The sequence below is a fragment of the Setaria italica genome, chromosome VIII (assembly GCF_000263155.2).
Source record: "Setaria italica strain Yugu1 chromosome VIII, Setaria_italica_v2.0, whole genome shotgun sequence".
Taxonomy (NCBI): Eukaryota; Viridiplantae; Streptophyta; class Magnoliopsida; order Poales; family Poaceae; genus Setaria; species Setaria italica.
The window spans coordinates 11000030-11013004 of record NC_028457.1 but is presented as its reverse complement, the minus strand read 5'-3'; the positions used below and the strand labels follow the sequence as shown (position 1 = coordinate 11013004).

Genomic DNA, 12975 nt, shown 5'->3' with positions numbered 1-12975 from the left:
CACGCTGCACGCGCTGGCCTGCGGCCTGCGGGATGCTTTCCCACCTGCGCGGTCCCGCTGAGGCGCTGACCACCATGCGCCTTATTTATTCTAGCGAGAGGAACGACGGAGCGGACGAGCGGCGCCCAGACTTCGCGGGCCCATGATGGCGCGGGAGCGGGCAGCTCGGTGCGCGCGACGGTTGAGTCGGATGAACCAGCTGGTGCGATACGTACACCCACCAGCCTAGGTGTATTTTCTACATCAAATGCACTAGGTGTGCTATAGATATACAGCGTGTATCTATATATATATATATATATATATATATATATATATATATATATATACACACACTTACTGTACTGTACCCTGGGTACCCGAGCAAACCCGACCCACCGCCGCCAGCCGGCCCTCCTCTCTCCTCTCACGCGTCGCTTGGTTTTTTCCGCTGGTTTTCCTGGTTATTTTTCCCATTTCCTGTTCACCCCCACGTCCATAGCAACTGCTGTCCCCTGATTCGGTGATTCTGTGATTCCGTCTCATGCCCTCCCTCAATTTATCTGAGGCGATGGCGGCGGTCGTGGCAAGATTCGCCAGGTGCTGCAGCTGGTGGCCCGGCGAACGAGATGCTTTGAGTGGATCAAGCATGGCGGCAGCCGGCAGGAGCTAGTTCTACAATGCTAGATCCACCCCAGGAGCTCATCGGTCCTCTCCCTGCTCCGGCCCGGAGCACCTCTAGGTGGCGGCACGATGTGGACGGCGGGGCCTCCTCCTGGTTGCGGCGCCGTGGGTCTGGTGGCATCCGGAGCTCCCTAGGTTCCGTGCGTTGTTCCATGCAGGTCCACTCGTGCGGATCCGGTGAGGGCAGGTCCGGTAGCTCCCTGCTACGATCTCCTCATCAGGCGTTTTTTCATTGGTGAGATCCCTAAACTGCTCATTCTCTTTCCCTGTTCCTCTCTGTCGCAGCTAGGTCCTACATGGACCAAGATTGTCCAATTAGCTACCCGTATCCTCTACAAATCACATACCCCATGCTCCAAATTGCTCAGTTCCTCCTATTTCCCCCTCCGTCCTTTAATTCCCGCAGCACATATCGACTTCCTATAATTAAATCCACCTACGATAGTTCAACTAGCTCATCGATTTCCTAATGTTTGTTTCTGTGCCTGAATTCTGTTCCAGAGTCCGATGGCGCATTGCATTTGAAACTCATAGTGGACATCCATGGTGATGCACAAGGTGATGCTCACACAAATTTACTGTGTTTTTTCCGAATGGTTTGCCTTTTCATCTAAACTTTTGGGGCTACTTGTTTCCTAGCTGTTGGTTCGATGGCGAGAGTGGATGTTATAGTCTAGTGGACATGACAAGCAGGTGAGCGCATCCAGCATCGCCGTTTCTTCCAGTTGTGTATGTGCTTTTTTGGTGGGTGAAGTATTGGTGAAAAGGTTTTGCATGCTCTGTGTTTGGTTGAATCTTCCTGTGTTGAGTTATCTCGCATGGTCAGTTCAAGAACCAATGAGTTCCTTTGACAGTATCAGATTGATTATAATGTTAAATTAAATATGTAGATGATAATCCCGCAAGTTGTGAATACTCCAGTTAGCAAGTGGTTAGGGTTTCTCCAAATGATAGCATACCCCCTTTTTAGTACATGATTCCATCTTGTATGGCCATCTGTTAGTCATGTATCTTTCCTATTATACAAAATTTTCATTTGACATGATATGACCTCAAGGCAGGGATACATACCTCTGTAATATACTTGCAGCACAACCTTGCCAAAACATGAGATAATTCCTGATTAATATGATCTGTAATTAACTTTTGTTATTTGAAATACATTGCAGTATTGTACTCTGTTTTGTATAAATCCCATGTCCTTGACAGCTCTGGCAATGGCAACGGTGAGCATGGAATTGTGATCTTAACGTACTCAAAACACTGTGGGTGCTCTGCTCATGCTCATGTAGTTTGAACTGATTATATTCTATCGATTTTTCCTTAACTATCATTTTTAGTTGACAATTTAATAAAAGAGGTCAACTACGATACCCCCCCTGATTGAGTTTAGATCTTCCCAGTAGGAACAAAAATTGTTCTTGTATTTTTATGACTCCTTGCCCCTTCCGACTTCTGAACCATATTGTTTTATAAATTTTGTTTGTGACTACTACCTCTAATTAAATTCACCTTTGACAGTGGGAATGCTGGTAGGATATAGTTAATTGTTAACCAATAAAAAATCTGGTATGATATAACTATTTGTTAATGGCAATGCTGTTTTTTTCTGGTTATGCTATACGGAGAAGCTGGATTAATTCCCTCAGTAGTTGAGATTATATGGTGCACAGTGCTGATGATAATTCACTTATCCATGGGTTCAGGAGAGGTGATATCCATGCACCTGTTCATGTGTCTTTAGGATTGCCAATCATTTTTTGCAAATTCCAAATTTGATGCACTAATCAGAAAGAAGGCTAAAGCTTGATTCCTAATTGAAGGCACTCATCATTTCTTCCCAATAGTCATTGTATGAATTTCAGGGTCCTCTCATATGAATCCAACCAAATCCTTCATTTCTTAGCTTGAATCAGCTTTATAAATATAGATTGCTCCCTTGATAACGTGCACCGTGGCTGGGTGCGCCAAAGCTTGTATTGTTACCCAGATGATGGGATTCTTGTTTTTATGACCTGCAAGTGTCAATTGAGCTGGACCAGGTATTTTGTTTGAAACCTCTATTTCTCTGGGTTCGGCTAATTGATTAAAACTTAATGTACATCTATTTCAGTAGTATGACTGAAACTAATTAGGATTTATCAATTTTGTTGTACATGTTAAATCAAAGATATACATCTAATTGAGCTCAGTTCCAGGGTTTAGTGCTATAGAGGCACTGATCAATCCGATCCTTAATGTTTATGTACATCCAGCAGTTGTTGCCATGAGTTTTTCCCCCTGTCATGAGCAGAAGAATCTTGTCTACCTCAGTCTTTCTCTGAGCTATGGAGTATATATACAGCATAGTACAGCACACCAGGGTGTGGAAAACCAATGTTATCTTCTGACTTTATTCTGATCTTATTCTTTTCGGCAGACTGCAACTTCCTGTGTCATATAGTGGTGCAGAAATTCATTTCTCATCCAATTTGCAATTTCAATTTTGTTCTTACTACTTAATTTCCGTCTTCTACATGCAGATCAGAGACCGATCGACATGCAGTACCTGATTTCCATTGGTTCATTAGTAGCATGGTGGATGTACTCATGGGCGGGTTCAGGTTTCTCGAGCTCAGGTAGGGACAGGACAGCGGCGAGCAGTAGTGCAGGACAGTGATTTTCAGCTTACTTGGCGGCGGCCGTGGCAGCACGGCCATGAAACCCAATTCGTCTGCAGAAAATTCTTCTAGGGATGGAATCTGGTGGCTCTGCTGCACTAAGATCAGCACCAGCTTGTCCAAGGGAGCACATCCGCCATGCCTGTGATGTGTTTGACAAAATGCACAGGAGGCAAAGCTGTGATATTTTGACAGAAGACTTTGCAGTATCCTTCCTTCCAGGCATGATCTTCCTTTCCCTTAATGCACAGGAGGCGGTGCTTCTTACTGCCGGTGACTGATACGATCAGATTTGCCAATCCAAATTTGGTCCTAGGTGCAGACCTGGTTGGGTTGATTGCCTTGTATGAATTAATATATTTGGATCAATGTACTTTGCAAATAATTTTAAATATTCTGAAGCTTTGATCTTCTAACGATTGTGGTTCATGATACTAGTTTGCCTGATCAATATGCCTTGTTTTATCTTACAGGTAACAATCTAGAGCGAGTGAATTTTTGCTGAAGAATTACAAGCACAAGCAGTATCATGCGCTGTCAAACTTTGCAGCCAACAGAAGCACTTTCTGCTTTGTGGCATTGAGGCAACACAAGTGATCACTATTGTTGCAAAACTTTATAAGGGGTTGGTCCTGGCCTCAAAATAGTGATAATACTCTCTGCGAGCCATTGTCTATCTTGTATGAAAGAATCAGAAGCTTGTTCTCCTCAGGGTGTCTTGCGCGGTGCAGCGTTTGCAAGTGCAAGGCTTGCCGGTTCTTTTTACACGTTACAATGTTCATTGCATGCTCTAATTGTTCTACATTTGTAATTTCTGGGTGAAGTTTGGCTACTGATCCATAGTTTGATTAGCTGACATATAGTATTTTGCAAACATGGTCTGTTTTGAAGGGCTAAATTTGCAATTCTTGCTATTCTGTTTAAAAGTATCTTCAATCAAAATCATGGTTCGGAGCGAAATTCAATCATGGTATGATTAGTGATTAGGCTACTTCAACTCTTGGTCCCAAGCACTGTACTACTTCTGATTAGATATCTGTATCCTAGCTTTGACCAAAAAGAAATATCGGGCAGTTTTTGCCGTTAAAGGTTCATAAATCATCTTGCAAAAATCGTACTATGCAAAAAAACGTTTTATTATAAAATATACGTTCCCCTTGTCACATGCCACCTCCACTCAAAATGCAACGAATCAGTTTTCAATCCTGAGTGAGCAATTTGGTTTTATTACCGATGCCTCCTATTTCCTTGTGCACGAAGTTTATTTTGGATAGGGCTGCAAAAAGCAACTAACCAGTTCGGATTCTCCACCTGCAAAACCGCATCTGCAGCAACCCCATGCGGTGGAAAAAAAAACCCTGGAACCGGACGGGGGTGGATGTGGGGCTCGGAGCCCGAGCCAAAAAAAAAAAGGGATCGGGAGCACCGGAGCAGGCGCGTGAGGGGAAGGGTGGTGTGGTGCGCGCGGGCGGTGTTACTGTAGCGGAGGTGTGTGTATTCCGTCCGTCCCAAAATACTATTTATTTTGAATTTTCTAGTTGTAGGTATAGTATATATTTAGATGCATATCAATTGTGTAAGTGTTATAGTTGATATATTTGATATTAATTGTGCAAGCCCGCAATGATTGTTGAGATAATCGTATTCATTCTGGTGCAAGCCGGCAATGTTTGTTGAGATAATCTGGTTCATTCTGTATATCAACTACAACTTTTGCACAATTACCGAATAAGCTAATAGGTTCACATTGCCGAAAAATTTTGTCATGCCATGAGTTTGCATTCCCTTGCTCATCTTTACATATCCATGTTTGGTACTTGTAACATATGTGCATTTACTTTATTAGAGTAATTTTAATTTTGTAAGAATTGATTCTATAGGTTGCAAAACTCTGTTAGGGATAAACATTACTTGCATATCTTGAGGATGTAGTAGATGCTATAAATTACGGTTTTAAGTTGTTCTTATTCTGGCCTCCCACCATTTAGTCTATACAAGCACCTATGGAGAAATCTTTAATTTTCTAAACTAAAGGCAGATACTTTCACAAGATATGTAAGCTGAACTTTGAGAAAATGAAAAATGTAGCACTGAATTATTCATGGAAAGCAAAGGCATTGTTGTATTGTGTGTGTGTGTGGTTCGGGTTGTGGGGGACTGGATTGAAAAGGACCAGCCACTTAGCTCACTTGTTGGCATGTGAGTTGTAGTTGGATTCGGCAAACTAGTTACTAGTGAACAACTAACTCTTCAAAGGCAGCCATGTGGGTTTCGGCAACATTAGTCCGGGACTCTTGCTCGGTGGCAAGGTTTTCTAAAAACAAAGTATATTCTTCTAGGTGATCATTAAGTATCAGACATTATCTTAGCCTACTCGAAACAATATTTGATCCTTTTGAAACGCTGAGATTTTTAGATAGGTGAGATCATGACCATCATGTGACAGAAATGACTGCTTACTTTTCCTCTATTCTGGAATTCAACTTGGTCATCACTATTTGATCATGGTACCTATAACTAGCGGGGAGAAATCAATGCCCCAAAGATTCAGTAACTAATGCTTATAATTTCTGTCAGACATAACGTATAACGCTTCAATGGCTCCAGTGGTTGCACGACGTGAGTCAGTGAGTGGCATTTTAGAGATTGCACTTTAGAGTTAACAGTGCATGTGTTACGGGTTATGGTTGGCACAAAGCCTACAAGCTTCGCTGCTTAATCCACCACAAAGCTATTAGTACTCCGTAGCATCCTCAATTCGCAGGAGGCCAGAAACACCTACCACCCTTTTTTTTTCCTTTTTAGAAAACTGCAAGCAATTTCCTCCTCCCCTGTTTCTGGGTGCTACGAGAAATACTATGGATGTTGCAGAGGGATAAAAGCTATGTTATGTTTTGGTCTTTTGGACGAAAATACAACCATCAATCACAAGTATGGTGTTCGTAATTAGACTTCATTTATATAGATTGATTGATATTCCACTAATCGATTCAGGTCGAATTGATCCAATTAACAGTTCAAAGTTGCTGCTAACTAAAAGAGATTCCGTTTCCATCCAAACACATAACATCACCTGCCTCCGACCTCATGTGTTCTTTACCTTGCAATTTCTGAGACATTACAGGAGTGGCATGTGATCGTGATGGCAACGCGTTTGGCCATTGACGCCATCTCTGCTCTGTACCTCAACCTCGGTCCTGAGAGGTTTTTCCCTGTCATTGGGCAGAGCTTAGATTTTTTTTTCAGAAAATGGATAAATATCCAGCTTCTGGGACCGCACACAGCTAAGTTTTACAGTATTCGATTCTAAGCATATCAGCTGATCATACAAATAAGTGAAATAGTATGCAAACGACAGGAACAAATCAAAAGCAAAGTCTATTATTGCTTCTCCATCCATTTTTTGCAAACATATCTAGGGAGACGATCTCCAATGCCTAGCTTGCCAAATAAATGGTCTCCCTTGCTTCCTCACGCTGCAGTAGGGACCAATATCGCAGCCAATATGCTCTCCTAAAAATAGCTTGCATAAAAGATGTTAATCATTTTCTTTCAAAAACCATATTGTTAGGCGTACACCAAATTGCCCACGTCAGAGGTGCAACCCCAACGAAAATTAAATTTCTATCTTTTTTATTCATGCCCATTAACCAATTTTCAAGCATGTGTTGTATTGATCTTGGTGGGGTTAACCCAGTAGCTATAGTTACAACCCTCGAAATTATCTTAGCATGTTGACAATCAAAGAAGAGATGCTTAATTGTTTCGAAACAACATTTTTGACTCCCAGTCCAATTCCTCTTAGCTAAGTTATCCTTGTTAAGATAACACCCCATTGGAGATACCAAAGGAAGATCTTTATTTTAGAGAAGTCTTTAACTTCCATATAAATTTATTGATGAAAGGAGTACCCAGGTTAATGAGATATTGGTACATAGTCTGAACAGTAAATTTGCCTTGTCTATGCAAATCTCATGTAAAATTATCCCTCCCATCAGAAAGCTGATGAGTGGCTACTTTAGCTACAAGATTATGCGTAAGTTTATCTCCGACTAAAGCTCTTCGAAATGGTATATTTAGTGGCATTTGGTTCATGACATTTGCCATTGTTGCGTGGGGATAGTATACTATATTATATAGAGTGGGAAATTGCAATTTGAGTGGTCTAGAGCCTACCCATGTATCCTCCAAGAATCTAGTTTGGGACCATCTTTTAACTTGAAGATCCTACAACCTAGAAAATCTTCCCTAACCTTAACCAACATTTCCAAAAGTGTGAATCGCCAGGTTTAATTTTAACCTGGGATAGGCAGCTTGAACTCAAATATTTATTTCTAAGTAAGGTCTGCCATGTGCCATCTTTATTTAGCAATTTAATTAGCATTTTGCTAATAAAAAAATTATTTTTAATATATAAGTCTGCTATTCCTAGACCCCATTGATCTTTCGGATAGCACAAGATATCCCGTTTAGCTAGGTCATATTTTTGTTTATCACTATTGCCTTTCCAAAAAAATCTGGATCGATAGACATCCTTCAGGACACATTTAGGGATTTCAAAGAAAGACATCATGAACATAGGAAGGCTACTAAGGATGGAATTTAATAAAATCAGCTGACCCCCATAGGACAAGTGTTTATCCTTCCATGTACTTAGTTTGCGTTGAATCTTTCCTCGATAGCACTCCAATCCACATTACGGAGTTTGTTGTAGTGATGCTAGGTACCTGAAAGGGTACGATCCTAGTTCACAGCCAAATAATTGAGTATATTCTTGCTTATAATGTTTAGCTTCTCCATAGCAAAAGGCTTCACTTTTATGAAAGTTAATCTTGAAGCCTGACAATTGTTCGAAGATAGAGAGCAAAAGCTTCATATTCTTAGCTTGCTCTAGATTGTGATCCATGAATATGATCGTGTCATCTGCATACTGCAAAATAGATAATCCTTCTTCAACCAAGTGAGGAATTACTCCTTTAATTTGGCCATCATCCTTAGCCCTCTTAATCAAGATGGAGAGCATATCTGCCACAATGTTGAATATGATAGGTGACATGGGGTCTCCTTACCTAAGACCCTTTTTTGTTTGGAAGTAGTGCCCAATGTCATCATTAATTTTGATGCCCACGCTACCTCGTGAGACAAAAGTTTCAATCCATGAACACCATCATGGGCAAAATCCGTTCGTTCTGAGTGTCTGTTGTAAAAAATAGGCCATTTTACTTTATCATAGGGCTTCTCAAAGTCAATTTTGGGAATAACGCCATTGAATTTTTTAGTGCGTAGTTCATGGATAGTTTCATGCAAAATCACTACTCCCTGCATAATATTCCGACTGGGCAATGCCGTTTGGGAGGGTCTAACTATATTGCTAGCCACTCCCATGAGTCTATTAGTAGCCACCTTGGTGAAAATCTTGAAACTCACACTAAGTAGGCAGATAGGTCTAAATTGTTGTATTTTCGTTGCCCCTTTTAATTTGTGAAGGAGAGTAATTAAATCAAAATTGAGGTTGTGTAGAGACAGACACTCATAAAATGATGTGAAAAGCACCATCAGGTCTTTTATTTATAATATCACAGAATACTTGATAAAATTCTACCCATAAAATGATGTGAAAAGTGCCATCAGGTCTTTTATTTATAATATCACAGAATACTTGATAAAATTCTACTGGGAAACCATCAAGGCTAGGGGATTTATTATGCTCCATTTGGAGCGCAACCTCTTTTACCTCTTTCTCTATAAATGGTGTTGTGAGGATACTATTTTCATCTCCTGTGAGGATACTAGTTTGTGAAATAAGCTTTTAATTCATCATCACCCACTATTATGCTGAAGCGTCCCTACATAAGTAGAGACTAAATGTGATACAAATATCAGTCCTAGGAGGCTGATAACACATTTATTCAACAGATGGTTCAAAAACCGTACAACTCCCGAAGGAGCGGGCAGGAAAGCCACACCCAAAGAAGAACTAAACAAACAATAATACAAATCCAAGTTGCAATCCAGTCAGACTCCGGGCTGCAATCGGAACTAAGCGTCAGTGGAAGCATCCTGCAAAGGCCAACACCACGGGCAGCATTGGGTGCGGACACGACCTCCTACTCGAGATCCTCAGCGACGTAGTTCGGGTCTTCCTCTGAAGCAACAAAACAAGGGTGAGTACACTTCCAAGATCCAACGCACAACTACTGGACACTTCCAAGATCCAACGCACGCCAAGAAAATTGTCCCACCCCAAGTGCTAGTTATGTGACTGAGCCGTAACTCGTCCAATGCCGTGGACATGGCTACCCGGATAGGTTTTAACTCTGCAGAGGTTGTACACTTTTCCCACAAGTAGGGTACCGCAGCACGATCACCTTAGTGCCGGTGCGGATCCTAACAATGCCATTACCCACCGTAGCTAAGACTGACTAGTCCACACGGAAGCGACCAAGGGGTTAACAACCTACCAACGAGGTCTTAACCAGGATCTAAGTCACAAAGATCTTACTCCTTTTCCATGGGCTCCTGTTCCTCACCAGCTCACCCGAAGACTAACAGTTTAGCTAGTGGGATTTATGCTAAGCCATTGCCGCATACAACGATCGAGTGGTTGCACGAAGGTTGGGTTAGGCAAGATGACACATCAACTCGGTCCTTGACCATGACAAGATGGATATCTCCCAACCTTGCTCAACCACCAAGTTACGAGCCCAACATATTGGCATTTCACACATGAAACACCCATCCATCTCATCTAAGCATTTCTTTCCTTTACTTCCGAAAAACCCAACTTCCCTTTTTAAAACACTCACACATTTATTCTTTAACAAAACACATTGTGGTCATGATTGAGTTGAGTGACAAGGTCCTAAGCATTCTAGGAGTAATTATCATCCAAACAGAGCAAGTCATATTTAGAAATAATTATAGGACAAACAAGGAATAATCATAACAATCAAGGGGTGGCTATCCAACCATGTTTCAGCAGTAAAATAATATGCAATTTATAAAACAGGCCAATAGGTTGTGTTTAAAAAACTAGGATAAATATGCATCAAAGGGTGAGATTGGACTTGCTGTTTTCAAAGCCTTCCGGGAGATCCTGCTCGCGGTACTGGTCCTCGGGCTCGGGCTCACGATCAAACTCCTCCTCACGCTCCTCCTCGGGTACTTCGTGATCTACGGCACACACAAACGAGCACACAATAAATAAAGAGAAATAAAATTTTACCCATTGAGCTACGAACAGAGAATGCAAACGGAAAATTGAAGGAGTGAGTATTTTCATAAAATTTGGATATGCCTCAATGGAAGTATATGGGAGGAGGCCTTGGTCGAATTTGGGATCAATTGGAGGAAGTTTGGCGCATGAAATGACGAGTTAAAGGAGTGTTAGGGGCTTAAATCAAGGTTTAGGACTAAACTGCAAGAACCAGGGACCTATTTGTAATAATTTTCGAAAGGTGGAAGGACGTATCCGCGAGATTTCTTTGAGAGAGGTGGAGGGCCGGTTTGCAAATACGGGAAACTAGGGGGTTAGATGTAAATTGAAGGGAAATTTTCCCTTTCCTCTTCCTTGGTTCGGTACAGGAGGTGGGGAGGGAGGAAACCGGTGGGGGCGGCCAGCCGGCCGGCCGGGCCATGATGGTGGTGGCCGAGTGGTGGAGGAGGTAGAGGAGGCCGAGGGGACTCCATTTGAGGCCTCACCTCGGGCGGATGGTGTTGGAGGAGGGGGGCGCCGGGCATGTAGCGGGGCGGCGGCGGTAGATGGCTGTGGGGTGGCGGCGCAAAGGGGGCCGGGGCAGTGTGGGTGGTAGGCAGGGGGGGCAGCACCGGTGGTCGTGTGGAGGTGGCAGGGGCTTGGCCCCCTTCTTATAGGCGGAGGGAGGAGCTCGATGGCCGGCGGCTTTCAATGGAGGCCGAGAATCCCAGCCGGTGGCGTGCCGGAGCGGAGCTCCGCGTGAATGGTATGGTGGGGGCCGGCTCGGTCGACGAGGAGCACAGGGGCGACGACCGGCGTGGGGTGGCGCATCGGGAGGGAGCGGCGTGCGGTGGCCGGCACGCCGTGTGGGGTCAGGCGGCGCACAGGGGCTGGGCGTGCGGCTCGGCGCATGTGGCGGCGCGTGGCACGGCGCGCGGGGCCGGTCGTGGGGTCGGGCGCGGGGTCGGGCGCGGCACGGGACGGGCTGGGTGCCAAGCGCCAGGCGCTAGGTACCAGGAGGAAACACGCCAGGAGGGAAGAGAGAAGGAGAAAGGAGGAAGAAGGAAGAAAGAAGAAAGAGAAGGAAGGAAGGGAGAAAAAGAAAAGGGGGAGAAAGGGAAGGGAAAAAGGAAAAGGAAAAAGGGAGGGGAAAATTGGCGAAAGTTGCGGAATTGGTCGGGCACGCGCGATGGATTTGACGGGCACACGGTGAAATTTGCGGGGAACGGAAAAAGATGATTGACACGTTGGGTGCCGGGACGGCAGGGTCGCCGAGAAGGAAGAGATTCTCGGGAGCTCAATGGTAGAAAGATTTTGAAACAAAATTTTAGCGGGTGATTTGAGTTAGTAAATTTTACAGACGTTACAAACCTACCCCACTTAAATTGAATCTCATTCTCGAGATTTGGCTGAGTCCTGAAAAGATGGGGAAACTCCTTCTTTAACGCATCCTCGCGTTCCCAAGTAGCTTCTTCTTCACCATGCCTACTCCATTGGACTCTGCAAATCCGTACCACTGAATTCCTTGTTCTTCTGGTGACAGTGTCTAGAATCTTGACAGGTACCTCCTGGTACCGAAGATCGTTTTGCAAATCTACTGTTTCCACCGGTACTTGCTCTTCAGGTACCCTCAAGCCTTTCCTTAGCTGGGAAACATGGAACACTAGGTGTATATCTAACATTTCTTCGGGCAGTTGGATACGGTAGGGTATAGCTCCAACTCTTTTTAGCACCTGGTACGGTCCGATATACCGAGGGGCTAATTTTCCTTGTACTTGAAATCTTCAAGTACCTCGAATCGGGGAGACCTTGAGGTAGACGAAGTCTCCTTCATTGAAACTCAATTCCCATCTTCTCTTATTTGAGTAGCTCTTTTTTCTGGACTGTGCTGCCTTTAGCTTCTCTCGGATTTCAGCCACTCGGTCTTCTGCCTCTTTGATAAAGGCAGGTCCCACTAGAGCGCGCTCTCCTACTTCTGACCACATCAATGGGGTCCTGCACTTCCTTTCGTAGAGGGCCTCAAATGGCGACATGCCTAAACTGGCTTGGTAACTGTTGTTGTATGAGAACTCTGCATAGGGTAAACTCTGTTCCCAGTCTTTGCCATAGGTAAGGACACATGCTCTCAACATATCTTCCATAATTTAATTTACTCTCTCTGTTTGGCCATCGGTCTGGGGGTGATAGGCTAAACTGAAATCTAATTTGGTGCCCATGACTTTATGCAGACTTTTCCAGAACCTAGAGGTAAATTGGGTCCCCCTATCCGAAACAATTCTGCTAGGCACACCATGCAGCTTTACTATGTTGTCCACATAGAGCCGAGCTAGTCTTTCTCCACCATAAGTGGTCCGTACAGGTAAGTAGTGAGCAACTTTAGTGAGTCGGTCCACTATTACCCATATGGAGTCATTCCCTTTCTGAGTCTTGGGTAAACCTACTACAAAATCCATACCA

The 12975-nt window shown here is 43.6% G+C and overlaps 1 long non-coding RNA gene across 2 annotated transcripts; it reads left to right on the top strand.

The window, feature by feature from the left end:
* The first annotated feature begins 337 nt into the window (after positions 1 to 337).
* On the top strand, positions 338 to 4249 carry LOC101777666. Of its 2 annotated transcripts, XR_001164814.2 has the most exons (4): positions 338 to 898; positions 1165 to 1221; positions 1303 to 3667; positions 3797 to 4249. It is a non-coding gene; the product is annotated as an uncharacterized LOC101777666 (long non-coding RNA). The 2 variants fall into 2 exon arrangements; XR_215651.3 differs by having other exon boundaries at positions 1303 to 4249.
* Positions 4250 to 12975: the final 8726 nt, after the last annotated feature.